The sequence below is a fragment of the Lithobates pipiens genome, unplaced genomic scaffold (assembly GCF_037356315.1).
Source record: "Lithobates pipiens isolate NorthernLeopardFrog02 unplaced genomic scaffold, aLitPip1_a1.2 Scaffold_8, whole genome shotgun sequence".
Taxonomy (NCBI): Eukaryota; Metazoa; Chordata; class Amphibia; order Anura; family Ranidae; genus Lithobates; species Lithobates pipiens.
The window spans coordinates 383,734,838-383,762,480 of NW_027507903.1; the positions used below are offsets into that span (position 1 = coordinate 383,734,838).

Genomic DNA, 27,643 nt, shown 5'->3' on the forward strand with positions numbered 1-27,643 from the left:
AGGGAACATTCATGGTGATGTGACCTTAGATAATCTTTCAGTCCACTCTCAACCCTCTTGACAAACGGCAAGATGGTCATCCCAGCAAACAAGCAGAAAAATAAAACCAGTAGTCGACGCCAGCAACATATTAAAAAATCGCCTACAGCACCTGGTATTCCCAGGCGGTCTCACATCCAGCTACTAACCAGGCCCGACCCTGCTTAGCATCTGAGATCAGATGACATTGGACGCATTCAGGGTAATGAAGCCATAGGTGATCTTGCTGGCCACTCTCAATCCTCTTGACAAATGCCAAGAAGGTCACCTCGGCAAACAAGCAGAAAAAAAAACAGGTCGTCGATGCCAACAACATATTAAAAAAAAGCCTACGGCACCTGGTATTCCCAGGCGGTCTCCCATCCAGGTATTAACCAGGCCCGACCCTGCTTAGCATCCGAGATCAAACAATATCTGCCGCATTCAGGGTGATATGGCAATAGGCGATCTTGAACACCACTGTCAACCCTCTTGACAAACGCCAAGATGGTCACCTCGGCAAACAAGCAGTAAAATAAAACAGGTCGTCGATGCCAACAACATATTAAAAAAAAAGCCTACGGTACCTGAGTTTCCCAGGCGGTCTCCCATTCAGTTACTAACCAGGCCCGCTCCTGCTTAGCATCCGAAATCAGACGAGATCGGACGCATTCAGGTTGATGAGGCCATAAGCGATCTTCCTTACCACTCTCAATCCTCTTGACAAAGGCCAAGATGGTCACTTCGGCAAACAAGCAGAAAAATAAAACAGTTCGTTGTTGCCAACAACATATTAAAAAAAGCCTACAGCACCTGGTACTCCCGAATGGTCTCCCATCCAGTTACTAACCAGGCCCAACCCTGCCTAACGTCCGAAATCAGGCGCATTCAGGGTGATGTGGCCGTAGGCGATCTTGCTTTCCACTCTCAACCCTCTTGACAAACGCCAAGATGGTTATCTCGGCAAACAAGCAATAAAATAAAACAGGTCGTCGATGCCAACAACATATTAAAAAAAAGACTACGGCACCTGGTATTCCCATGTGGTCTCCCATCCAGGTACTAACCAGGCCTGACCCTGCTTAGCATCCGAGATCAAACGAGATTGAGCGCATTTAAGGAGATGTGGCTGTAGGTGATCTTACTGGCCCCTCTCAATCCTCTTTACAAACGCCAAGATGGTCACCTCGGCAAACAAGCAGAAAAAAAAACAGGTCGTCGACGCCAAAAACATATTAAAAAAAAGCCTACGGCACCTGGTATTCCCAGGCGGTCTCCCATCCAGGTATTAACCAGGCCCGACCCTGCTTAGCATCCGAGATCAAACAATATCTGCCGCATTCAGGGTGATATGGCAATAGGCGATCTTGAACACCACTGTCAACCCTCTTGACAAACGCCAAGATGGTCACCTCGGCAAACAAGCAGTAAAATAAAACAGGTCGTCGATGCCAACAACATATTAAAAAAAAAGGCCTACGGTACCTGAGTTTCCCAGGCGGTCTCCCATTCAGTTACTAACCAGGCCCGATCCTGCTTAGCATCCGAAATCAGACGAGATCGGACGCATTCAGGGTGATGAGGCCATAAGCGATCTTCCTTACCACTCTCAATCCTCTTGACAAAGGCCAAGATGGTCACTTCGGCAAACAAGCAGAAAAATAAAACAGTTCGTTGTTGCCAACAACATATTAAAAAAAGCCTACAGCACCTGGTACTCCCGAGCGGTCTCCCATCCAGTTACTAACCAGGCCCAACCCTGCCTAACGTCCGAAATCAGGCGCATTCAGGGTGATGTGGCCGTAGGCGATCTTGCTTTCCACTCTCAACCCTCTTGACAAACGCCAAGATGGTTATCTCGGCAAACAAGCAATAAAATAAAACAGGTCGTCGATGCCAACAACATATTAAAAAAAAGACTACGGCACCTGGTATTCCCATGCGGTCTCCCATCCAGGTACTAACCAGGCCCGACCCTGCTTAGCATCCGAGATCAAACGAGATCGAGCGCATTCAGGGAGATGTGGCCGTAGGTGATCTTGCTGGCCACTCTCAACCCTCCTGACAAATGCCAAGATGGTCACCTTGGCAAACAAGCAGAGAAATAAAACAGGACGTTGACGCCAACAACATATTAAAAATAAAAGCCTATGGCACCTGGTGTTCCCAGGTGGTCTCCCATTCAGGTACTAACCAGGCCCGACCCTGCTTAGCATCCGAGATCAAACGAGCTTGAGTGCATGCAGGGTGATGTCGCCGTATGCGATCTTGGTGGCCACTCTCAACCCTCTTGACAAACGCCAAGATGGGCACCTTGGCAAACAAGCAGAAAAATTAAACAGGACGTCGATGACAACAACATATTTAAAAAAGCTTACGGCACCTGGTACTCCCAAGCGTTCTCCCATCCAGGTACTAACCAGGCCCGATCCTGCTTGAGTGCATTCAGGGTGATGTGGCCGTATGAGATCTTGGTGGCGACTCTTAACCCTCTTAAAAAAACGCCAAGATGGTCACCTCGGCAAACAAGCAATAAAATAAAACAGGTCGTCGACGCCATCAACATATTAAAAAAAAGCCTATGGCACCTGGTATTTCCAAAGGTCTCCCATCCAGGGACTAACCAGGCCTGACTCTGCTTAGCATCCGAGATCAAATGATATCTGGCACATTCAGGGTGATGTGGCATTAGGAGATCTTGCTTGCCACTCTCAACCCTCTTGACAAACGCCAAGATGGTCACCTCGGCAAACAAGCCTAAAAATAAAACAGGTCTTCGACGCCAGCAACATATTAAAAAGACGCCTACAGCACCTGGTATTCCCAGGCGGTCTCACATCCAGCTACTAACCAGGCCCGACCCTGCTTAGCATCCGAGATCAGACGAGATCGGGCGCATTCAGGGTGATGAAGCTGTAAGCGATCTTGCTGGCCACTCTCAACCCTCTTGACAAACGCCAAGATGGTCACCTCGGCAAACAAGCAGAAAAAAAACAGGTCGTCGACGCCAACAACATATTAAAAAAAAAGCCTACGGCACCTAGTATTCCCAGGCGGTCTCCCATCCATTTATTAACCAGGCACGAACATGCTTAGCATCCGAGATCAAACAATATCTGGCGCATTCAGGGTGATATGGCAATCGCATCACCCCCAGCACATGGCATCACATCGAATCACATCTCCCCAGCACATCGAATCGCATTTCCCCAGCACATCGAATCGCATCTCCCCCAGCACATCGCATCTCCCAAAGCACATCGCATCTCCCAAAGCACATTGCATCACCCCAGCATATCGAATCGCATCAGCACATCGAATGGCATCTGCACATCGAGTCGCTTCGCCCCAACACATCGAATCCCACCGCCCAATCGCATCGCATCTCACCAGAACATTGAATCGCCCCAAAGCACATTGCATCACTCGCAACACATCAAATCGCATCGCCCCCCAGCACATCACATCGCATCGCCCCAGCTCATCGCATCTCCCCCAGCCCATCAAAACGCATCACACCCAGCACATTGCATTACCTCCAGAGCACTCATTTCAGTAGAATTTAGGGAAAGGGCGATTGAGGCAGCTCTCGCATTTCCTTAAATACAATTTTTTTCTTTGAAGCAGTACCCACCCTGGTCTTAGCTATTTATTGTATCACAGGTATGCTGCCATGGTGGCACCAGGAAAACGGAAAATTGTTTCATACTTACCGTAATTTTTTTTTTCTGCTTGTTTGCCGAGGTGACCATCTTGGCGTTTGTCAAGAGGGTTGAGAGTGGCCAGCAAGGTCGCCTACAGCCACATCACCCTGAATGCGCTTTATCTTGTGTGATCTCGGATGCTAAGCAGGGTCGGGCCTGGTTACTACCTGGATGGGAGACAGCCTGGGAATACCAGGTGCCGTAGACTTTTTTTAATATGTTGTTGGCGTATATGACCTGTTTTATTTTTCTGCTTGTTTGCTCAGGTGACTATCTTGCTGTTTGTCAAGAGGGTTGAGTATGGCCAGCAAGATCGCCTGCGGGCACATCACCCTGAATGCGCCTGATCTCATCTGATCTCAGATGCTAAGCAGGGTCGGGTAAAGAACCTATGTTAGAGGCTCCTTAGCTTGATCGAAGATGCAGTATGTCAAACTGACACACCACCGATCACTGCGATGCACGCCCTCACGGGCACACAATCGCGTCTTATCCTGTTGGACGCCATATGTCGCCCAGTCAGGATAATGAAACCACTTCTCAGATGTAATTTTGTTATATAGGGGGGGGGGGGGAAGTGGTTAACCACATGCTGACCGCGCAATAGCCAAAATATTGGTCTTGTGTTTGTGGACTTAGGAAGCACAGACTACACTATAATCCCACTATACTGACATAGTACACTATACTCACACCATACTGAAACCCTACACTGAAACTACACAATATTGACACACTATACTCAAACTATACTCACACTATACTAACACTTTCCACTGAGCCACAATAACACATTAACTCTCTAGTAGCAAACTGAGCCCTGCTCTATCTATCGCCACTCCAACAACACACTGCAAAAGCTTCCTGTGGGAAGGAACCTTTTATAGTGTGGGGTGGGACTATGATCACTGAGAAATCATTGAGCAAAGTCTTCAGTGTTCTGTGCACCGATTAGGTGAAGCTTTGCATCTGACCAGTGGTCAGAAGCATTGCTTCAGCGAATCAGGGCCCTACTATGCACTGTGCATTGTAGGGTGCTTGGTGGGCGAACATCCCACAGAGAGCCCCTAGGGTTGCCACCTGTCCGGTTTTGACCCGGACAGTCCGGGCTTTGACACATGTGCCCGGGTTTCTGCCTGCTGGAAACCCGTGCACACATTCCACGGACCTATGGCCGCCAGATCTCTGTCCCCGCCCGCAACATCTAGAGGGGCTGCGCGCATGATTCCGTGCCCGCTATCACTATGACACAGGTGCACGGTGCTCTGAGCCAGCAGGAGCCCTGCGATTGGCCGAATGGGCCATGTGCGGGACGGGCCGGGCGGCAGACATGGAGGTCTGTTAATGGCCCTGCGGAGCTGGTGCTGGTCAGGTGTGGAGGCGGGGGCGGGGCTGCACTGTGGATTTGATCATCGCACCTGCTTCCTTCCGGAGTCCTGCCTCACGATGTGTTTCCTGTGGTCTCATCTGCTCTGTCAGCTCCTCTGTGTGATCCCCCCATCTCCTCCTCTGTGTGCTCCCCATCTCCTCCTCTGTGTTCCCCCCATCTCCTCTGTGTGCCCCCATCTCCTCTGTGTGACCCCCCCATCTCCTCTGTGTGACCCCCCTCCTCCTCTGTGTGACCCCCCCTCCTCCTCTGTGTGATCCCCCCATCTCCTCTGTGTGACCCTCCTCCTCCTCTGTGTGACCCCCCTCCTCCTCTGTGTGACCCCCCTCCTCCTCTGTGTGACCCCCATCTCCTCTGTGTGACTCCCCATCTCCTCTGTGTGCCCCCCATCTCCTCTGTGTGACCCCCCTCCTCCTCTGTGTGACCCCCTCCTCCTCTGTGCGACCCCCATCTCCTCTGTGTGATCCCCTCCTCCTCTGTGTGACCCCCCATCTCCTCTGTGTGACCCCCATCCTCCTCTGTGTGACCCCCCTCCTCCTCTGTGTGACCCCCATCTCCTCTGTGTCACCCCCCATCTCCTCTGTGTCACCCCCCATCTCCTCTGTGTCAACCCCCTCCTCGCTCTCGCTCACCCCCCATCCCTCTCTCTCGCTCACCACCCATCTCTCTCGCTCATCCCCCCTCTCTCTCGCTCACCCCCCCTCTCTCTCGCTCACCCCCCCTCTCTCTCACTCACCCCCCTCTCTCTCACTCACCCCCTCTCTCTCTCTCGCCCACCCCCTGTCATGGTCGTTTCCGGTAATCCAATGGTACATGGGAGGCCTGCCCGCAGAATTCCTATGTTAAGAACTAACCGGTATCCTAGGGCGCGCGTTGGCGCGAACGAGGGTGCGCATTGGTACGAACGGGCGCACGTGGGTGCGCAACGACACGAACGGGCGCACGCGGGTGCGCGAGGTTACAAACGGGCACACGGTTACACGCGGGTGCGCGCAGATGCGCCGTTCGACCGTTTTTGGCACCCAGAAGGCTACTTAAGGGAACCTGTTACTGTGCCTCCCTGCTGTCCAGTCTACAGCGTGTCCGGTGTTCCTGCTTTCTGCTACTCTGTTGTCCTTGATTCCTGTTTACCCGGCCTGATCCTGACGACGTCTGTTTGCTGCCAGCCTCCGACCCTCGGCCTGTCTGACTACGCTTTTGCCTCTTCCTTGGAACTGTTTGCTGCCCGTCTGTTACCAACCCGGCTTGTACCTTGACTACCCCTGGCTTTCCGCTGTTCCTGCTCGACTGTTGTGTTCCTTCTGCTACCTTCTGCTCCAGCCTGCCTACCGAGTGTACCGGCCTCCAGCTTCTTCTGTGCTTCAGGACACCTCCTCACTGTCAGCTGCTCCAGTGTCCCTGCCAAGTTCCTGTGCATCTCCTGCTGCCTGCTGATCCAGCGCTCTGCCAAGTTCCTGTGCATCTCCTGCTGCCTGCTGATCCAGCGCTCTGCCAAGTTCCTGTGCATCTCCTGCTGCCTGCTGATCCAGTGCTCTGCCAAGTTCCTGTGCATCTCCTGCGGCCTGCTGATCCAGCGTTCCTGTGTTCTTACGCCTTCCCTGAGGTCCGGACCAGTCATACACCTGCTTGGCACTTGTGCCCTCTGAACTCTAGAGTCCCTGTCCCCACTTTCAGGGGTTCTCGAGCCAGAGGCTTACGAGAGGCCGCTCCCTGCATTCTGGGCTCCTACACCAGGTACGTGACACCCCCCTCTCTCTCGCCCACACCTCTTTCTCGCCCACCCCTCTCTCTCGCTCACCCCCTCTCTCTCTTGCCCACCCCTCTCTCTCTCTCGCCCACCCCCTCTCTCTCTCTCTCACTCACCCACCCCCTTCTCTCTCTCGCTCAACACCCTCTCTCTCTCTCTTGCTCAACACCCTCCCTCTCTCTCGCTCAACACCCTCTCTCTCTCTCGCTCAACACCCACTCTCTCTCTCTCTATCTCTCTCGCTCAACACCCTCTCTCTCTCGCTCAACACCCTCTCTCTCTCTCTCGCTCAACACCCTCTCTCTCTCGCTCAACACCCTCTCTCTCTCGCTCAACACCCTCTCTCTCTCTCTCTCTCTCGCTCACCACCTCTCTCTCGCTCACCCCCTCTCTCTCACCCCCTCTCTCTCTCTGCCTCTCGCTCACCCCCTCTCTCGCACCCACCACTTTTTTCTCAAATTTCCCCTCTTGCACCCCCACCTTCTCATCCCCATCCTCTCACCCCCACCCCCTCTCTCTCATCCCCATCCCTCTCACCCCCACCCCCTCTCTCTCATCCCCATCCCTCTCACCCCCACCATCTCACCCCACTCTCACGCCCTTTCACTAACCCCACTCTCCTCTCTCACCCCCCCCACCACCGCCTCTCTCTCACCTCCTCCTCTTACCTTCCTCTTTCTCGCCTCCCTCCCCCCACCTCTTTCCCTCCTCAGGGGATGGGGGCCCCATGAGTATAGCTCTATGGGGCCCCAATAATTGCTAACAGCAGCCTAGTGAGTGAATGCACAATTTCACGTGTCCTGAATCCTGTGTTTTGCCGGCACACTTCTCCCCAAGGCTCCCCAGACAATGGAAGGAAGGAAAACAGCACTACAGTAGAGGAGCTCCACCCCCAAACTGCAGCTCCTACACTTCCTGGCTCATAGCAGCTCTCGGTAAGGCAGTCCAATGGGGGTCTTTTGGGGCAGGGGTTTTGGGTGGGTTCCCTGATCTAATTGAGGGGGGTGACCAATATAAGGAAGGGGAGTCTGTGGGGAGGGAGGTGGACGATGTCACCAGGGCAGTGGACGGTGTCGGTAGGGCAGAGGATGGTGTCGGTAGAACAGAGGACGGTGTCGGTAGAGCAGAGGACGGTATCGGTAGGGCAGTGGATGGTACCAGTAGTTTCAGTAAAATCCTATAGTGCATACCACAAAAAAATTTGCCATGCGCCACTAAAGTGTTCAGGTTTGGCTTGAGGAAAAGGTGGCAACCCTAAGAGCCCCGCAAATTCAGGTGTTCGCTAAACAGGCGATGTTCGGCCCGAACTTTTGCTTGGCTCAAACTGTTCACCAAACTCTAGCTGCAACCAAGGGTCTGCTACCCCTTAAATTCCTTTCTTGTGGACTAGTTCCCTAATCTGCTTCCAGTGATGGTCTCCTGAAGAAGATCCTTGGGTGAGGCCTAGTGTCATCACTACTGTGGAGGGGCTCCTCCTTCACAAACTTTTATGTACAAAGTTTTATTTTTTGCCAGCAGGATTATAACCTCCTGTTAGCAGAATGTACAGATAATTCATTTAGTCTGTGGATGTATTTTCTTCTGTTTCTTGCAGTACCATCATGAACGGCTGTCGTCTAGTTCTGGACTTTTAGGACCTGCTATTCTTACAGTCATGCTGGGAGGGCTTCGCTTTTGGGGGAGGTGCTCCAGAAAACATGTACATTAGGGATGAGCTGAACACCCCCCGGTTCGGTTCGCACCAGAACTTTCGATCGGACTGCAAATTCGTGCAAACTTTAGAACCCCATTGAAGTCTATTGGATTCGAACGTTCGAAATAAAAAGTGCTAATTTGAATGGCTAAAAAGGGTTTGGGGACCTTGCTCCTGCCCCAGGGGACATGGGTCAATGCCTAAAATGTTTTTAAAAACGGCCGTTTTTTCGGGAGCACTGACTTTAATAACGATTAAAGTGAAAAAAAAGTGAAATATTCCTTTAAATATCGTGCCTGGGGGGTGTCTATAGTATGCCTGTGAAGTGCCACGTGATTCCCGTGTTTAGAACAGTCCCTGCACAAAATGACATTTAAAAAAAGTCATTTAAAACTGCTTGCGGTTTTAATGTAATATCTGGTTCCTGCAATATGGATGAAAATCATTGAGAAAAATGGTATGGGTAGACCCCCTGCCCATTACCAGCCCCTTTGGGTCTTGTACGGGTATTAAGGGGAACCCCGTACCCATATTAAAAAAAAGGAAAGACGTGGGGCCCCCAGGCCCTATATACTCAGAACAGCAGTATACAGGCGGTACAAACAAGACAGGGACTGTGTAGATTGTTGTGTTAAGTAGAATCTGTTTGTAATTTTGAACTAGTACATTTTTAAAGTGTAGCTCCAGTCAAAAAATCTATTTTTAAGCTTTTTGGAAAACATAGAGAAGGGTTATCACCCCTGTATAATTTTTTTGCCGTACGTCTTTTTTCATCTCACTTCCTGTTGTCTCCTTCCGTTTGCAAGTAGGAGATGTTTGTAAGTTGGATGTTTAAAAGTAGGGGCCTGCCCTATATGCTCAGCAGAAATGGCGGAACAAGGTGTTGGTGTTGCCACAACATTGTAAGCCCTCAAAGTGACTCTTGGTGGGTGCTGAAGCACCCTGCTGTGAACGATGATATCAAGAATTGCAATTACATGCCATTGATGAACAGTGGTAGAAAAATTGGGCTTTTGGTGGTTGTGGTGGTGCTGGTGCCACAACACTATTTGTCCTCACAGTTACTCTCGGTGGGCACAGGAATGGGCCCTGCTGTGAAATATTATATCAAGAATTGTAATTACATGCCCCTGTTAAACAGGGGCTGAGAAATTGGGCCTTAGGCACTGGTGCTGGTGCCACGACACTGCAACCTCTCCCATATACTCTAGTTGTAGTGCAGGAATGAGCCCTGCTGCAAAGCATTGCATCAAAAATTGTAACTACATGCCCTTGTTAAGCAGAGGCTGAAAAATTGGGCTTTAGGCACTGCAACCTCTCCCATATACTCTAGTTGTAGTGCAGGAATGAGCCCTGCTGCAAAGCATTGCATCAAAAATTGTAATTACATTCCCCTGTTAAACAGGGGCTGAAAAATTGGGCCTTAGACACTAGTGCTGGTGCCACGACACTGCAACCTCTCCCATATACTCTAGTTGTAGTGCAGGAATGAGCCCTGCTGCAAAGCATTACATTAAAAATTGGGCTGGTGGCATCACCCAGAACCAAAAATGTTCTTCCAAGATATCAGCGGAGGAGGAAGAGGATAGACAGTCAACATAACAGGACAGTCACTCCGCATCAGCATAGGCAGTCTTGAAGGGATGTGATATTTCAAAAAAAATTATTCGGTTACATCAGCTTCAGGTGCTTGGTAGCTGTGGGTGATCCAAGACTGGTTCATCTTTATGAAGGTCAGTCGATCAACCGAGTTGGTAGACAGGCACACCTTGTGATTGGTAACAAAGCCACCAGCAGCACTGAAGGTGCGTTCCGAAAGAACGCTGGATGCAGGACAGGCCAGTAGCTCAATTGCATACTGTGCAAGCTCTGGACAGTGATCCATCCTCAAGACCCAGTAAGCCAGAGGATTTTTCAGTGGGAAAGGTGTCCAAGTCTGACCTTTTCCTAGGTATTCCTGCACCATGTAAATCAGACGCTGGTGATGGTTGCTGGAACCGATCATACCTTGGGGCTGCAGACTAAAAAATTGTCTGAACGCATCGGTCAGACGCCACCTTCTCCACCGCTCCTTCTGACCGATGCCTCAGCAACACGTTGTCCAGGACCAGGAGTTTCTAACCTCCCAGTCTCTGGGAACGCATTGCACAGACCTTTCTGCAAGGCCTCCCAGAGATGTCTCATCCTCTGCTCCCTCCGCGATGGAAAGATAAGCTCCGCAACCTTACCCTTGTACCGTGGATCAAGGAGAGTGGCCAGCCAGTAATGATCCCTCTCCTTGATCCGAAGAATACGAGGATCCTTCCACAGGCTTTCCAGGATCAGGGAGGCCATGCAGCGTAGGTTAGCTGAGGCATTCAGTCCGGATTCCTCTGGGTCACTAAGGACAACATGATCCGTAGCTACCTCCTCCCAGCCACGTACAAGTCTTGGGACTGTAAATCATCCCTACAAGACTGCTGCTGCTGATGCTGAGTGCCAGCCTCCACCTACATGTTGACACAATCATCCTCCTCTTCCTGTGTGATGGGTGGGACAGCAGGAACACTGTCTAGAAAAGGGGGCCTTGAGAGGCAAGGAAGTCCTCCTCTTCCTGCCTCTGTTCTGCCTCAAGTGCCCTGTCCATTATTGTACGCAGCGTATGCTCCATCAGGTGGATGAGAGGTACAGTGTCACTGATGCATGCACTGTCACTGCTCACCATCCTTGTGGCCTCCTCAAACGGTGACAAAACAAGCTTCCCTGACCCTGTCCTGGTGCCGTAGTCGCACAGGTACTCATTGATGGCGCTCTGCTGCGTGTGCAGTCGATGCAGCATGGCCAACGTTGAGTTCCACCTGGTGGACATGTCACATATAAGGCGGTTCTTGGGCAGGTTCAACTCCTTTTGGAGCTCAGCCAGCCGAGCACAGGCATTAAATAATCGGCGGAAATGCACACAGACTTTCCTGGCCTGCTTCAGGACATCCTGTAAGCCCGGGTACCTGCCCAAGAACCGCTGCACCACCAGATTAAGGACGTTAGCCACACAGGGCACATGGGTCAGTTGTCCCTGTCGGAAGGTGGAGAGGAGGTTGGTGCCATTGTCACAAACCACAAATCCTGGCTTAAGCTGGCGTGGCGTCAACCACCTCTCGGCCTGCCCCTGCAGAGCTGACAAAACATCTGCCCCAGTGTGGCTCCTGTCCCCCAAACAAACCAGTGCAAGCACAGCATGGCTTTGTTTTGCTTGCATAGCCCCTTGAACGCCTACGGAGCACCGCTGGTTCCGAGGACAGAGCACTGGAAGAGGCCATGGAGGAAGAAGAAGAGGAGGGGGTGGAGGAGAGAGGTGTGTCACAACCAGTAGTAGCATTTTGGAGGCATGGTGGTGGAACAACCTCCAACACTACTGCACCTTGTCCTGCATCCTTCCCAGCTGCCAGAAGAGTGACCCAATGGGCCGTGAAAGACAGGTAACGTCCCTGTCCATGCCTGCTGCACCATGAGTCAGCAGTAATATGCACCTTACCACTGACCGCCCTGTCCAGCGAGGCAAGGAGATTGCCTTCCACATGCCGGTAGAGAGCCGGAATCTCCTTCCGTGAGAAAAAGTGGCGTTTGGGGACCTGCCACTGAGGAACCGCATATTGCACAAACTCACGAAAGGGGCCGAGTCTACCAACTGAAAAGGTAGCAGTTGAAGTGCTAGCAATTTAGCCAAGCTAGCATTCAACCGCTGGGCATGTGGATGGCTGGGAGTGAACTTCTTTCTACGGTCCAGCAGCTGGGGCAGGGAAATTTGCCAGCTACAATCGGACGTGGCTGTACTGCTAGCAGAGTGCCTGCAAGCAATTGGCTGTGACACACCTAATTCTAGACCTTCATTCCTCTCAGCGCAGGTTTCAGAGAGGACTGAAGGTCTAGTGGGGTTGGAGATCCCAGCTGATGAGGAGGAAGGAGAGGTCCGCTTTGTTCTTTGGTGTGGGTCTTTGAGGTACACTTGCCAACGAGCTGCATGGCAGATCAACATATGTCTGGTCAAGCATGTGGTGCCCAGAGATAGACTTGAGACATATGTTGCAAATAGCAGAAGTGTGATCTGATGCACTTGTCTCAAAAAAGGCCCACACCAAAGAACTTTTAGAATAACGCGCAGAGGCAGCGCCCTGCACAGCCAGAGCTCTGCGGTGTGATTCATTCGGTGTGCTGCCCCTAAGCTTGCCCCCGGAGGGCATCCTGCATCGTTGGAGATGTGCCTCCTCCTCCTCTCTCCTACCAGGCACCCATGTGGAGTCAGTGCCCTCATCATCCCCTACCTCTTCATCGCTGGAGCAAACCTGGCAGTATGCTGCAGCTTGTGGAACATGACTGCTAGATTGCTGTCCTTCTTGAGCATTCCCTCTCTCTGCACTCACGCTACTGCCTTCCTCTAGCTGAGTATCATCATCAGAGCCTAAAAAACACTGGGCATCCTCCTGAAGCATGTACCCAACACTGTGCTCAAAGAGTTCAGGGGACTCCTCAGGAGGACGTGGTGGGTCTAGGGAAGGAGTCACTGATGATGACATTGAGACGAGGGAAGAGGATGCGTTGGCAGCTGCTTTGCTAGTACCCTGAGCCTAGGTGAGAGAGGATGAGGAGGATGAAGAGGGCTTGGTCATCCACTCTACCAAGTCTTTAGTATGATGCGGCTCAACACGTCCAGCTGCCAAACATAAGGACAAGCGTGTCCCATGGCCACGTGCTGATGACGATGCACCGAGTCCACGACCAGCACTGTTGTCTCTAGACACAGAGCCTGCTTGCCCTCTTTTATCGGCTCGCACCTGTTTGCCTCTCCTTGTTGGCCTTCCAGACATGGTAATGGCCTGAAGGGAGATGGGAAAACCAGGAATTGGGTAGTGTATATTGTGCTGGAGGCACACAACACCCACTAACTCCTGCAGATGCCTTTATTATAGAACAACAGGAATTAAAGGGTAGATACCGGTGTATACTGTGCTGTGCTGGAGGCACACAACACCAACTAACTCCTGCAGATGGCAGATGGCTCAATTAGAGAAGAGCAAAATAGGTGGATAAAGGTGTATACTGCGCTCAGGGCACACAGACAACACCCAGAAACTCCTGCAGATGGCTGATAGCTCAATTACAGAAGAGCAATATAGCTATATAGGTGGATAATGGTGCATACTGCACTCAGGTCACACAGACAACACCCAGAAACTCCTGCAGATGGCTGATAGCTCAATTACAGAAGAGCAATATAGCTATATAGGTGGATAATGGTGTATACTGCACTCAGGGCACACAGACAACACCCAGAAACTCCTGCAGATGGCTGATAGCTCAATTACAGAAGAGCAATATAGCTATATAGGTGGATAATGGACATTGTATACTGCGTTGAAGGTACACAGAGAACACCCACTAACTCCTGCAGACGCTGGTGGCCTTATATAGTGTGGGGCATGTACTACACAGCCTGAGCTATGATTGGCCACAGGGAATCATGGCTGTCCTCATTGCCGGCGCTGTGATTGGCCAAGCATGTGGGGTCACAGTGCATGCTTGGCCAATCATGAGCCAGCAATGCACTGCGATGGCGCAGAGTTCTGGCTTCGCCGAACGGGCGAAGAGCCGGTGTTCGAGTCGAACATGTGTTCGTCTCAAACACCAAGCTCATCCCTAATGTACATATGTTGACATTGACAGATCTTTCTAGCTACAGGGACCTGTAGTCAGGATGTACACATTATGTATATGGTTTCTATTTGTGAAAGAAAATATATAAATCATCTTTTTTTGATACCACATATTTATTTGTACAAAGCCCTTTTCCAGGTGTATTGCCTTTTTCCCCTTCCCATTTTTGCTTATGGGATGCCCTTGCTCCTGGGTGCAGGACCAATTTTTGTTTTTCTAGACGATGGGGACACAGCTGCTTTTAAGAGGGAGGTGAGTATAGCACCCTCTAGTGTGAGAGTAGAAAAAAAGCATATTTCTGGCCAGGAATAACCTGAATCATTAAATTGGGTCTGGGTTACTAGAGGCCAGGGCTGGATGACTCCTCTTGGCAGCTCTCTGGTGCCTCCCCATGGTGTCTAGAAGGTTGACGAATCTTCTAGAACTAGAAGGTAGGGGTTAGGAAGGGCTGACATGAATGTTTATGGGGTCCCCAGAAGTGGGTTGGCAAAGGACTGAGACAACCCCATAAATAGACATGGACCATACCAGCAGGGGAGTTGGGTGGAAGATGGAGAAGCAGTGCTGAGGAGAGGTTGTTGGTGGCCCTTGAGGAAACCCCTGCCGGGAAGGGGTGGTAGCTCAGGCCAGGGGCTCAGGAAAGCTGACTTGGAAGGATCCTGACTCAGAAGGCAGTGAAAGAATCCATGCCGGAGAGGCAAAGGAAAGGAGCAAGGAGAGACAGTGAGTAGATCAGCGCGGTGCAGGGACGGACAAGGTGAGAGCCTGCCATCTGCAGCAGGCCTCCCTGGAAGACCGCATAGTGCAAAGTCTTCATCTATCCTTGCCCTTGGACAGTGATGGTGAACATTGGCACCCCAGATGTTTTGGAACTAAATTTCCAGTGATGCTCATGCACTCTGCAGTGTAGTTGAGCATCATGGGAAATGTAGTTCCAAAAATCTAGGGTGCCAAGGTTTCCCTTGTTTCCCAAGGTGACCATCTTGGCATTTGTCAAGAGGGCTGAGGCTGCCCAAGAAGATTGCCTATGGGCACATGACCCTGAAAGCGCCTCATCTCAAAGGCTAGGCAGGGTCGGGCCTGGTTAGTACCTGGGTGGGAGACCGCCTGGGAATACCCAGTGCCACAGGCTTCTTCTTTCTTTTTTTTTGGCGTTGACTTGTTTTTTTCTCTTGTTTCCCAAGGTGACCATCTTGGCTTTTGTCAAGAGGGTTGAGGGTGCCCAAATAGATTGCCTATGGCCACATCACCCTGAAAGCAACCGATCTCGTCTGATCTCCAAGCCTAAGCAGGGTCGGGCCTGGTTAGTACCTGGATGGGATGCCGTAGGCTTCTTTTTTTTTTGGGCATTGACCAGTTTTTTTCCCCTTTTTTCCAAAGGTGACCATCTTGGCGTTTGTCAAGAGGGTTGCCAAAGCGATTGCCTATTTCCACATCACCCTGAAAGCGTCTAATCTCGGAGGCTAAGCAGGGTTGGGTCTGTTTACTACCTGAATGGGAGACTGCCTGGGAATACCAGGTGCCGTAGGTTTCCCAAGGTGACCATCTTGGAGTTTATCAAGAGGGTTGAGGATGGCCAAAAAGATTGCCTACGGCCACATCACCCTGAAAGCGCCCAATCTCAGAGGCTAAGTAGGGTCGTGCCTCGTTAGTACCTGGATGGGAGAACGCCTGGGAATACCAAGTGCCGTGGGCTTCTATTTTTTTTTTTTTTGGCGTTGACTTGTTTTTTTCCCTTGTATCCCAAGGTGACCATCTTGGCATTTGTCAAGAGGGTTGAGGGTGCCCAAAGAGATTGCCTACAGCCACATTTCCCTGAAAGCGCCCAATGTCATCTGATCTTGGAGACTAAGCAGGGTCGGACATGCTTAGTACCTGGATGGGAGACTGGGAATACCCAGTGCTACAGGCTTCTTTTTTTTTTCTTTTTTTTTTGGCGTTGACTTGTTTTTTTCCCTTGTATCCCAAGGTGACCATCTTGGCATTTGTCAAGAGGGTTGAGCGTGCGCAAAGAGATTGCCTACAGCCACATCACCCTGAAAGCGACAAATCTCGTCTTATCTCCGAGGCTAAGCAGCGTCGGGCCTGATTCATACCTGGATGGGAGACCGCCTGGGATTACCAGGTGCCGCAATTTTTTTTTTGGCGTTGACTTTTTTCCCCCTTGTTTCCCAAGGTGAGGATCTTGGTGTTTGTCAAGAGAGTTGAGGGTGCCCAAAGCATTTGTCTACGGCCACATCATCCTGAAAGCGCCCCAACTCGTCGCATCTCTAAGGGCTAAGCAGGGGCGGGCCTGGTTAGTACTGGGAATACCAGGTGCTGTAGGTTTCTTTATTTTTGGCGTTGGCTTGTTTTTTTCCCTTGTTTCTCAAGGTGACCATCTTGGCGTTTGTCAAAGAGGGTTGAGGATGCCCAAGAGATTGCTTACGGGCCATATCACCATGAAAGCGCCCAATCTCATCTGATCTCCGAGGCTACGCAGGGTCGGGCCTAGTGACCATCTTTGCATTTGTCAAGAGGGATGAGGGTGCCCAAAGAGATTGCCTATGGGTAGGGTCGGGCCTGGTAAGTACCTGGATGGGAGACCGCCTGGGAATGCAAAGTGCTGTAGGTTTCCTTTTTTTTTTTTTTTTTTTTTTTTTGGGGCGTTGACTTATTTTTTCCCTTGTTTCCCAAGGTGAATCTTGGTGTTTGTCAAGGGGGTTGAGGATGTGCAAAAAGATTGGCTATGGCCACATCACCTTGAAAGAGCCCCATCTTGTCTCACCTCGGGGGCTAAGCAGGGGCTGAGCCTGGTTAATACCTGGATGGCAGACCACCTGGGAATACCAGGCCCCTGGGCTTCTTTTCTTTTTTTGCATTTACTTGTTTTTTTCCCTTGTTTGCCAAGGTGACTATCTTGGCGTTTGTCAAGATGGTTCAGGGCGTCCAATGAAATTGCCTATGGCCACATCACCCTGAAAGCGACCACTCTCGTCTAATCTCGGAGGCTAAGCAGGGTCAGGCCTGGATAGTGCCTGGATGGGAGACTGCCTGGGAATACCAGGTGGCATAGGCTTCTTTTTTTCTTTATTTTTTTTGCCGTTGACTTATTTTCCCTTGTTTACCAAGGTGACCATCTTGGCGTTTTTCAAGAGTGTTCAGGGTGCCCAAAGCGATTGCCTAAGGCCACATCTCCCTGAAAGCAACTGATCTCGTCTGATCTCGGAGGCTTTGCAGGGTCGGGCCTGGTTAGAACCTGGGTGGGAGACCCCCTGGGAATACCTAGTGCCGTAGGTTTCTTTTTTTTTTTTTTTTTTGGCGTTGACTTGTTTTTTGTCCTTTGTTTCCCAAGGTGACCATCTTGGTGTTTGTCAAGAGGGTTGAGGGTGCCGAAAGAGATTTCCTACGGCCACATCACCCTGAAAGTGCTCGATCTTGTCTGATCTCGAAGGCTGAGCAGTGTCTGACCTGGTTAGTAACAAAAGGGAGACCTCCTGGGCAGTGGCGGCTGGTGAAGTTTTAGGATGGGGGGGCGCAAGACCACACCCCCTCAGATTTGCCCCCCCACTTATCACAAGCCACACCCCTTATTGAATCAACATCATATACCAGGCTGCACATTATACACTGGGCTCTACTAAAGCAGATGAATCATGCCAATCTTGTGTATAACCACATCAGGCAACTTTTCTGCAACCTGTAAATGGCACATATTTGCATTCTGCAACCTGTAAATCACACATATCTGCCTTCTGCAACCTGTAAATCAAACATATCTGCCTTCTGCAACCTGTAAATGATACATATCTGCATTCTGCAACCTGTAAATTGCACATATCTGCAATCTGTAAATCGCACATAACTGCGTTCTGCAACCTGTAAATTGCCCATATCTGCATTCTGCAACATGTAAATCACACATATCTGCATTCTGTAAATCGCATTCTGTAAATCGCACATATCTGCATTCTCTAAATCGCATTCTGTTAATCGCACATATCTGCAACCTGTAAATAGCACATATCTACAACCTGTAAATCGCACATATCTGCATTCTGCAACCTGTGAATTGCCCATATCTGCATTCTGCAACATGTAAATCGCACATATCTGCATTCATTAAATCGCACATATCTACAACCTGTAAATTGCACATATTTACAACATGCAAATCGCACCTATCTACAACCTGTAAATTGCACATATCTAAAACCTGTAAATAGCACATATCTACAACCTGTAAATTGCCCATATCTGCATTCTGCAACATGTAAATAACACATATCTGCATTCTGTAAATCGCATTCTGTAAATCGCACATATCTGCATTCTGTAAATCGCACATATCTGCATTCTCTAAATCGCATTCTGTAAATAGCACATATCTACAACCTGTACATCACACATATCTGCATTCTGCAACCTGTAAATTGCCCATATCTGCATTCTGCAACATGTAAATCGCACATATCTGCATTCATTAAATCGCACATATCTACAACCTGTAAATTGCACATATTTACAACATGCAAATCGCACCTATCTACAACCTGTAAATTGCACATATCTACAACCTGTAAATAGCATATATCTACAACCTGTAAATAGCATATATCTGCATTCTGTAAATCACATTCTGTAAATTGCACATATCTGCAGCCTGTAAATAGCACATATCTACAACCTGTAAATCACACATATCTGCATTCTGCAACCTGTAAATCACACATATCTGCCTTCTGCAACCTGTAAATCACACATATCTGCATTCTGTAAATCACACATAACTGCATTCTGCAACCTGTAAATTGAAAATATCTGCATTCTATAAATCGCACATAACTGCATTCTGCAACCTGTAAATTGCACATATCTGCATTCTGCAACCTATAAATTGCCCATATCTGCATTCTGCAACATGTAAATCGCACATATCTGCATTCAGTAAATCGCATTCTGTAAATCACACATCTGCATTCTGTAAATCGCACATCTGCATTCTGTAAATCACATTCTGTAAATCGCACATATCTGCATTCTGTAAATTGCACATATCTGCAACCTGTAAATAGCACATATCTACAACCTTTAAATAGCACATATCTACAACCTGTAAATAGCCCATATCTGCATTCTGCAACATGTGAATCGCACATATCGACATTCTGTAAATCGCATTCTGTAAATCGCATATCTGCATTCTGTAAATTGCACATATCTACAACCTGTAAATTGCACATATCTACAACATGTAAATCGCACATATCTACAACCTGTAGATTGCACATATCTACAACCTGTAAATAGCACATATCTGCATTCTGTAAATCGCATTCTGTAAATCGCACATATCTACAACCTGCAAATCGCACATATCTACAACCTGTAAATTGCACATATCTACAACCTATAAATCGCACATATCTACAATCTGCAAATCACATATATCTACAACCTGTGAATAGCACATATCTGCATTCTGTAAATCGCATTCTGTAAATTGCACATATCTACAACCTGTAAATCGCACATATCTACAACCTGTAAATTGCACATATCTACAACCTGTAAATCTTGTTTGGGGGTGAGTAAGCTGCCGACCACCGATAATAACCCTTTTTTTTAAATCTTGTTTGGGGGGGTATGCTGTCTAACACCGATAATAAGTTATTATCTGTGGTCGGCAGCATACCCCCCAACAAGATTTAAAAAAAAAAAGGTTATTATCGGTGGTCGGCAGCATTAACCCCCCCACCCCGCTAAACAAGATTATAAAAATAAGGGTTATTATTGGTGGTTGGCAGCATGCCCCCCCCCCCTAGTCAAGATTATTATTAATAACCGTTGTTTTTTTATAGCTTCTTGGGGGGGGTATATGCTGCCGGCCACCGATAATAACACTTTTTCTTTAAATCTTGTTTAGCAGGGGGGGTGAATGGGGTTGGGGTATGCTGCCGAGTGCGACCACCATAGTCACCCTGTGGATGTGGAGGGGGTACCGGCGGCGGCACTGAATAAATAATAAAGAATTAGTAAGCTGCCATGCGGCAGCCCCTTACCTGATCCTTTCAGAGAAGTGCTGTGCCAACGTCACTTCCTTGAGTGATGTCGGAAGCACCGCCCACCGCTCACTCAAAGTGCAAGTCTTTTTTTATTTTTTATTTGGGTGTTTACTTGTTATTTTCCCTTGTTTACCAAGGTTAACATCTTGGCGTATTTCAAGAGGGTTGCGAGTGCCCAAAGCGATTGAATACGGCCACATCTCCCTGAAAGCAACCAATCTCATATGATCTCGGAGGCTTAGCAGGGTCAGGCCTGGTTAGAGCCTGGATGGAAGACCCCCTGGGAATACCAGGTGCCGTAGGCTTTTTTTTTAACATGTTGTTGGCGTCGACGACTTGTTTTATTTTTCTGCTTATTTGCCGAGCTGACCATCTTGGTGTTTGTCAAGAGGGTTGAGAGTGGCCAGCAAAATCGCATACGGCCACATCACCAGGAATGTGCCTGATCTCGTCTGATCTCGGATGCTAACCAGGGTCGGGCCTGGTTAGTACCTTAATGGGAGACTACTTGGGAATACCAGGTGCCGTATGCTTTTTTTTAATATGTTGTTGGGGTCGACGACCTGTTTTTTTTTCTGCTTGTTAGCCGAGGTGACCAAGAGAGAGGGTTAAGAGTGGCCATCAAGATTACCTACGGCCACATCACCGTGAATGCGCCCGATCTCATGTTATCTAGGATGCTAAGCAGGGTCAGGACTGGTTAGAAACTGGATGGGAGACCGCCTGGGAATACCAGGTGCCGTAGTCTTTTTTTTTAATATGTTGTTGGCGTCGACGACCTGTTTTATTTTTCTGCTTGTTTGCATAGGTGACCATCTTGGCGTTTGTCAAGAGGTTTGAGAGTGGCCAGCAAGATCGCCTATGGCCATGTCACCCTGAATGTCCCTAGACCTAAGTGCAGCGTTTGATACAGTAGATCACAATACTCTACTCGTCCGACTCACAGAAGTAGCCGGAGTCCAAGACATAGATCTCCAATGGTTCACGTCCTTGCTAGGAAATCGGTCACAGACAGTGAAACTAGTAAAATTCCTCTCCGAAACTGAGGCAGTCACCTGCGGAGTCCCTCAAGGCTCTCCTTTGTCACCCGTTCTCTTCAACATTTACATTCGCCCACTCCTTCAAATCATCAGATGCTCAGATCTTTGCTTCCACTCTTATGCTGACGACACGCAACTTTATTTCCGGATCAATGGAAAAAAAGATCACCAACAACAACTTGAAAACTGCCTCAAATCAATAGAGGACTGGATGACCACTAACTCCCTCCAGCTGAACGAATCAAAGACAGAGCTTCTTATCTTACACCCAAATCATAAGCCCGAAACCAAAACCTCCTGGTCTCCACCAACCGTTTTTGGGCAGACTATCTCCCCAAAGACCAAAGCGAAGAGTCTCTGGGTTATTTTAGACGCACAAATGTCAATGGATGCGCATATAGGAGCAGTAGTCAGTGGATCTCACTATCTGCTGTGCATGCTTCGCAGACTCATCCCTTTTATCCCAAAGAATGACAAAGCAGTGGTAGTTGGAACAATCATTAATTCACGACTGGACTACGCAAATTCGCTTTACATAGGATTACCACAATATCAACCTGCGTAATTACAACTGATCCAAAACACGGCGGCAAGGCTGATAACAGGAAAAAAACCCAGGCAATCCATCTCTCCTTCGCTGAGGAGCTTACATTGGCTAACCGTAAAAAATCGTATCACGTTCAAGACCCTTTGCCTCACCCACAAATGCGTGCATAGAGAAGCTCTGCAATACCTAATGGAGAAAATAAATCATTACACACCAAACCGCAGTCTTAAATCCAAGGGGGATCGGAGATTCGCTGTCCAAGGGCCTCGGCTATGGAATGCTCTACCAATCAACATCCGCCTGGAAGAAAATCACCAGGCTTTTAGGAAAAAACTCAAGACCTTCCTCTTTTAGCAGATGATCAATGTTTGCCACAGCGCCTAGAGGCGATTCAGTTCACATTATGCACTATACAAGTATTTCATTAATTTGTTCATTCCCAGGCAGTCTCCCATCCAGGTACTAACCAGGCCTGACCGTGCTTAGCATTCAAGATCAGACAAGATCGGGTGCGTTCAGGGTGATGTGGCCATAGGCAATGTTGCTGGCCACTCTCAACCCTCTTGACAAATGCCAAGATGGTCATCTCGGCAAACAAGCAGAAAAATAAAACAAGTCATTGACGCCAACAACATAATAAAAAAAAGCCTACAGCACCTGGTATTCCCAAGCGGTCTCCCATCAAGGTATTAACCAGGCCCAACCTTGCTTAGCATCTGAGATCAGGCATATTCTAGGTGATGGGGCTGTAGAATCTTGTTGGCCCCTCACAACCCTCTTGACAAACGCCAAGATGGTCACCTCGGCAAACAAGCAGTAAAATAAAACAGGTCATCGATGCCAACATATAAAAAAAACCCCACGGCACCTGGTATTCTCCGGCAGTCTCCCATCCAGGTACTAACCAGGCACGTCCCTGCTTAGCATCCACAACCAGACGAGATTGGGCGCATTCAGGGTGATGTAGCTGTAGGCCATCTTGCTGGTCACTCTAAACCCTCTTGACAAACGCCAAGATGGTCACCTCAGCAAACAAGCAGAAAAATAAAACAGGTCGCCAAAAACATATTAAAAAAAGCCTATGGCACCTGGTCTTCCCAGACGGTCTCCCATTCAGGTACTAACCAGTCCTGACCCTGCTTAGCAATCGATATCAGATGAGATCGGTGCATTCAGGGTGATGTGGCCATAGGGGTTCTTGCAGCCACTCTCAACCCTCTTGATAAACACCAAGATGGTCACCTCGGCAAACAAGCAGAAAAATAAACAGGTCGGTGATGCCAACATATTAAAAAAAGCTAACTAACCAGTCCAGACCCTGCTTGGCATCTGAGATTGGGCGCGTTCAGAGTGCTTTAGCCATAGGCCATCTTGCTGGTCTCTCCAAACCCTGTTGACAAACGCCAAGATGATCAACTCAGCAAACAAGCTGAAAATTAAAACAGGTTGTCGACGCCAACAACACCTGGTATTACCAGGCGGTCTCCCATCCTGGTACTAACCAGGCCCGACCCTGCTTTGCATCCAAGATCAGATGGTATCGGGCGCATTCAGGGTGATGTGGCCGTAGGGGATCTTGATGGCAACTCTCAACCCTCTTGACAAATGCCAAGATGGTCACCTCGGCAAACAATCAAAAAAGAAACAGGTCGTCGATGCCACCAACATATTAAAAAAAAGCCTACAGTACCTTGTATTCTTAGGCGGTCTCCCATCCAGGTAACAACCACGCCCGACCCTGCTTAGCATCCAAGATCAGACAAGCTTGGGCACATTCATGGTAATGTGGCCATTGGGATCTTGCTAGCCACTCTCAACTCTCTTGACAAACACAAAGATGGTCACCTCGGCAAACAAGCAAAAAAATAAAATAGGTCGTTGATGTTAACGACATATTAAAAAAAAGTAGGGATAGGGGAAAACACTGCGCTAAAATCAAATATACATAAAAAAGCACAGCAGCCAACTGCGCTAAGATCAAATATACGTAAAAAAGTACAGCAGCCAACACTCAAACAAACAAAGTTCAACAAACAGAAATAAAAAATAGTGTAGCGCTTCTAAGGTGAAAAATATGTTGAAGGAATGCTCCTATAACAAAGAACATATAGATGTGTAAATAAACAAAATAAAGTCCAAAGAAATGGATGTAAGCTTCCGTGGAAGGACCGGCACAATGGTAGTCAGACCGTATCACAATACGAGGCAAATCTCATTAAACGGACATGTCCATGTACAACAGCTTGTCTGGAAACATTGGGAAAGAATAGATGGGTACTTCTTACCAGATCTGTTGGACTCACACAGTCATATGACGGTTGAGTCAGTAAGGCTTGGGGTCACAATCTGGGACCGAGGAGTGGATCAAAGTGGGTTCATCAGCCTGGTGGAGAGACTTCAAAAGACCGTATATCCAAATGATGAATCTCACCGATGGAACTTCGGAATGGTTAAGAAATCCAACTCAGGTATAGCTCACTGCACTCCGATACTCCAAATACCCCAAATGGAGGGGAAGATATTTAAAGGGTTTAAACCAAAAAAGAAAAAAGAAAGAAAAAGCTCCACATGGTGCGGGTCAGGCGATAAAAAATGGTAATTTATTAAAAGTCAAAAGAGTAACAAATGACTTAGTGATCACAAAGCAATAAGGTAAAAATTAAAGTAAAAGCAATGTGGGGTGCCAACAGCTAGCCCGACGCGTTTCAACACATATGTCTTCGACAGGGGCTTTTTTTTTATATGTTGTTGGCGTCAACGACCTGTTTTAATTTTCTGCTTGTTTGCCGAGGTGACCATCTTGGTTTTTGTCAAGAGGGTTGAGAGTGACCAGCAAGATGGCCTAAAACAGGTAAAACAAATAAAATAAAACAGGTCGTTGACGCCAACAACATATTAAAAAAAAGCCTACGGCACCTGGGATTCCCAGGTGGTCTCAGGTACTAACCAAGCCTGACACTGCTTAGCATCTGAGATCAGATGCAATCAGGCGCATTCAGGGTGATGTTGCCGTAGGCAATCTTGCTGTCCACTCTCAACCATCTTGACAAACGCCAAGATGTTCACCTCAGCAAACAAGCAGAAAAATGGTCGTTAACACAAACAACATATTAAAAAAACACCAACGGCACCTCGTATTCCCAGGCAGTCTCCCATTGCAGAGTATGTACCGCCTGGGAGTACCAGGTGCCGTAGTCTTTTTTTTAATATGTTGTTGGCGTCAACGACCTGTTTTATTTTATTTGTTTTACCTGTTTTAGGCCATCTTGCTGGTCACTCTCAACCCTCTTGACAAAAACCAAGATGGTCACCTCGGCAAACAAGCAGAAAATTAAAACAGGTCGTTGACGCCAACAACATATAAAAAAAAAGCCTATGGCAGCTGGTATTCCCAGGTGGTCTCCCATCTATGTACTAACCATTTCAGACCCTGCTTAGCATCCGATATCAGACAAGATCGGGCACATTCAGGATGACGTGGCTGTAGGCAATCTTGCTGGCCACTCTCAACCCTCTTGACAAATGCCAAGATGGTCAGCTCGACAAATAAGCAGAAAAATAAAACAAGTCGTCGACGCCAACAACATGTTAAAAAAAAGCCTACGTTTTCTGTTCCGCACCTCCCCCAATGCGGGGTGCTCACCACCTTTCCTTTTACCCCCAATCCTTCTTTCTTTTCTCCCCTTTCTTTATAGACACTTACAATTCACCCCCACCATTTGCAAGTATCTTAATATATGGACCATCGGGGGTTTATGGTCGATTACCTCATCAGATTCCGCATTTACAGAGGTCCTGATTTATGTTGGGAGGGGGTCCCCCCCTTTCTCGGGCCTCCCCTCCATGCTGCTTAATGTTACCGAAATATAAGGTACTCTGTAACGGTATCTAGGACTGAACGATATGATATGCTGTGCATTGTGGGTTTGATCCCACGACTGTTCCTTAGTTTTTATTGTACTATATTGTGATGTCAAATGCTTCAATAAACTTTATTGGTTAAAAAAAAAAAAAAAAAGCCCACGGCACCTGGTATTCCCAGGGGGTCTTCCATCCAGGCTCTAACCAGGCCTGACCCTGGTTAGTATCCGAGATCAGACGAGATCAGGCGCATTCAGGGCGATGTGGCTGTAGGCGATCTTTTTGGCCACTCTCAACCCTCTTGAAAAACACCAAGATGGTCACCTCGGCAAAAAAGCAGAAAAATAAAAGAGGTTGTCGACATCAACAACATATAAAAAAAAAGCCTACAGCTCCTGGTATTCCCATGCGGTGTACCATCCAGGTACTAACCAGGTTCGACCCTGCTTAGCATCCGAGATCAGATGAGATCGGGCGCATTCAGGGTGATGTACAGTAAGCGATCTTTCTGGCCACTCTAAACCCTCTTGACAAACGCCAACATATTCACCTTGGCAAACAACCAGCAAAATAAAACAGGTCGTCGACGCCAACAACATATTAAAAAAAAGCCTACGGCACCTGGAATTCCCAGGCGGAATCCCACCCAGGTACTAAACAGGCCCGACCCTGCTTAGCATCCAAAATCAGATGAGATCGGGCAAATTCAGGCTGATTTGGTCGTAGGCGATCTTTCTGGCCACTCTCAACCCTCTTGACAAATGCCAAGATGGTCACCTCGGCAAACAAGCAGAAAAATAAAACAGGTCATCGACGCCAACAACATATAAAAAAAAAGAAAACGGCACCTGGTATTCCCTGGCGGTTTCCCATCCAGGTGCTAACCATGTCACCCTGAATGTCCCTAGACCTAAGTGCAGCGTTTGATACAGTAGATCACAATACTCTATTCGTCCGCCTCACAGAAGTAGCCGGAGTCCAAGACATAGATCTCCAATGGTTCGCGTCCTTGCTAGGAAATCGGTCACAGACAGTGAAACTAGTAAACAAGATTGCCACATCACCACATCACTGGTCACTCTCAACCCTCTTGACAAATGCCAAGATGGTCACCTCGGCAAACAAGCAGAAAAATAAAACAGGTCGTCGACACCAACAACATATTAAAAAAAAGCCTACGGCACCTGGTATTCCCAAGTAGTCTCCCGTCAAGGTATTAACCAGGCCCGACACTACTTAGCATCCAAGATCAGATGAGATCAGGCACATTCCAGGTGATGTGGCCGTAGGCGATTTTGGTGGCCACTCTCAACCCTCTTGACAAACACCAAGATGGTCACTAGGCCCGACCCTGCTTAGCCTCCGAGATCAGATGAGATTGGGCGCTTTCATGGTGATATGGCCCGTAAGCAATCTCTTGGGCATCCTCAACCCTCTTTGACAAACGCCAAGATGGTCACCTTGAGAAACAAGGGAAAAAAACAAGCCAACGCCAAAAAAAAAGAAGCCTATGGCACCTGGTATTCCCAGGCGGTCTGCTATCCAGGTACTAACAAGGCCTGAACCTGCTTAGCCTCTGAGATCAGACACTTTGAGGGTGATGAATCCATAGGCAATCTCTTTGGGCACCCTCAACCCTCTTCACAAACGCCAAGATTGTCACCATGGGAAAAAAAAAAAGTCAATGGCAAAAAAAAGATGCCTAGAGCACCTAGTATTCCCAGGCGGTCTCCCATCCAAGTACTAACCAGGCCTGCCACTACTTAGTCTCCGAGATCAGATGAGATGGTGCGCTTTTAGGGTGATGTGGCCGTAGGCAATCTCTTTGTGCACCTTCAATCCTCTTGACAAATGCCAAGATGGTATCCATGGGTAAAAAGAGAAAAAAAGAAAAGAAACCTACAGCACCTAGTA

At 48.4% G+C, this 27,643-nt stretch overlaps 1 protein-coding gene, 1 non-coding gene and 16 pseudogenes across 2 annotated transcripts in view; 3 read left to right on the top strand and 15 right to left on the bottom strand.

Moving 5' to 3' along the window:
• The window catches only part of LOC143962780 (uncharacterized), a 459,151-nt gene that overhangs the window by 142,806 nt on the left and 288,702 nt on the right, over positions 1-27,643 (top strand). The window lies entirely within an intron of this gene.
• Positions 366-484, bottom strand: LOC143965364 (5S ribosomal RNA; annotated as a pseudogene).
• LOC143965465 (5S ribosomal RNA) lies at positions 594-712 on the bottom strand (annotated as a pseudogene).
• On the bottom strand, positions 820-928 carry LOC143965519 (5S ribosomal RNA; annotated as a pseudogene).
• LOC143965386 (5S ribosomal RNA) lies at positions 1,037-1,155 on the bottom strand (annotated as a pseudogene).
• On the bottom strand, positions 1,263-1,381 carry LOC143965365 (5S ribosomal RNA; annotated as a pseudogene).
• LOC143965371 (5S ribosomal RNA) lies at positions 1,492-1,610 on the bottom strand (annotated as a pseudogene).
• Positions 1,718-1,826, bottom strand: LOC143965497 (5S ribosomal RNA; annotated as a pseudogene).
• On the bottom strand, positions 1,935-2,053 carry LOC143964979 (5S ribosomal RNA). The gene has a single exon (XR_013271410.1). It is a non-coding gene; the product is annotated as a 5S ribosomal RNA (ribosomal RNA).
• LOC143965246 (5S ribosomal RNA) lies at positions 2,164-2,282 on the bottom strand (annotated as a pseudogene).
• LOC143965553 (5S ribosomal RNA) lies at positions 2,821-2,939 on the bottom strand (annotated as a pseudogene).
• On the top strand, positions 17,398-17,516 carry LOC143965540 (5S ribosomal RNA; annotated as a pseudogene).
• LOC143964936 (5S ribosomal RNA) lies at positions 20,696-20,814 on the top strand (annotated as a pseudogene).
• Positions 22,945-23,062, bottom strand: LOC143965440 (5S ribosomal RNA; annotated as a pseudogene).
• LOC143965287 (5S ribosomal RNA) lies at positions 23,322-23,440 on the bottom strand (annotated as a pseudogene).
• On the bottom strand, positions 26,113-26,230 carry LOC143965059 (5S ribosomal RNA; annotated as a pseudogene).
• LOC143965329 (5S ribosomal RNA) lies at positions 26,339-26,457 on the bottom strand (annotated as a pseudogene).
• On the bottom strand, positions 26,902-27,020 carry LOC143965435 (5S ribosomal RNA; annotated as a pseudogene).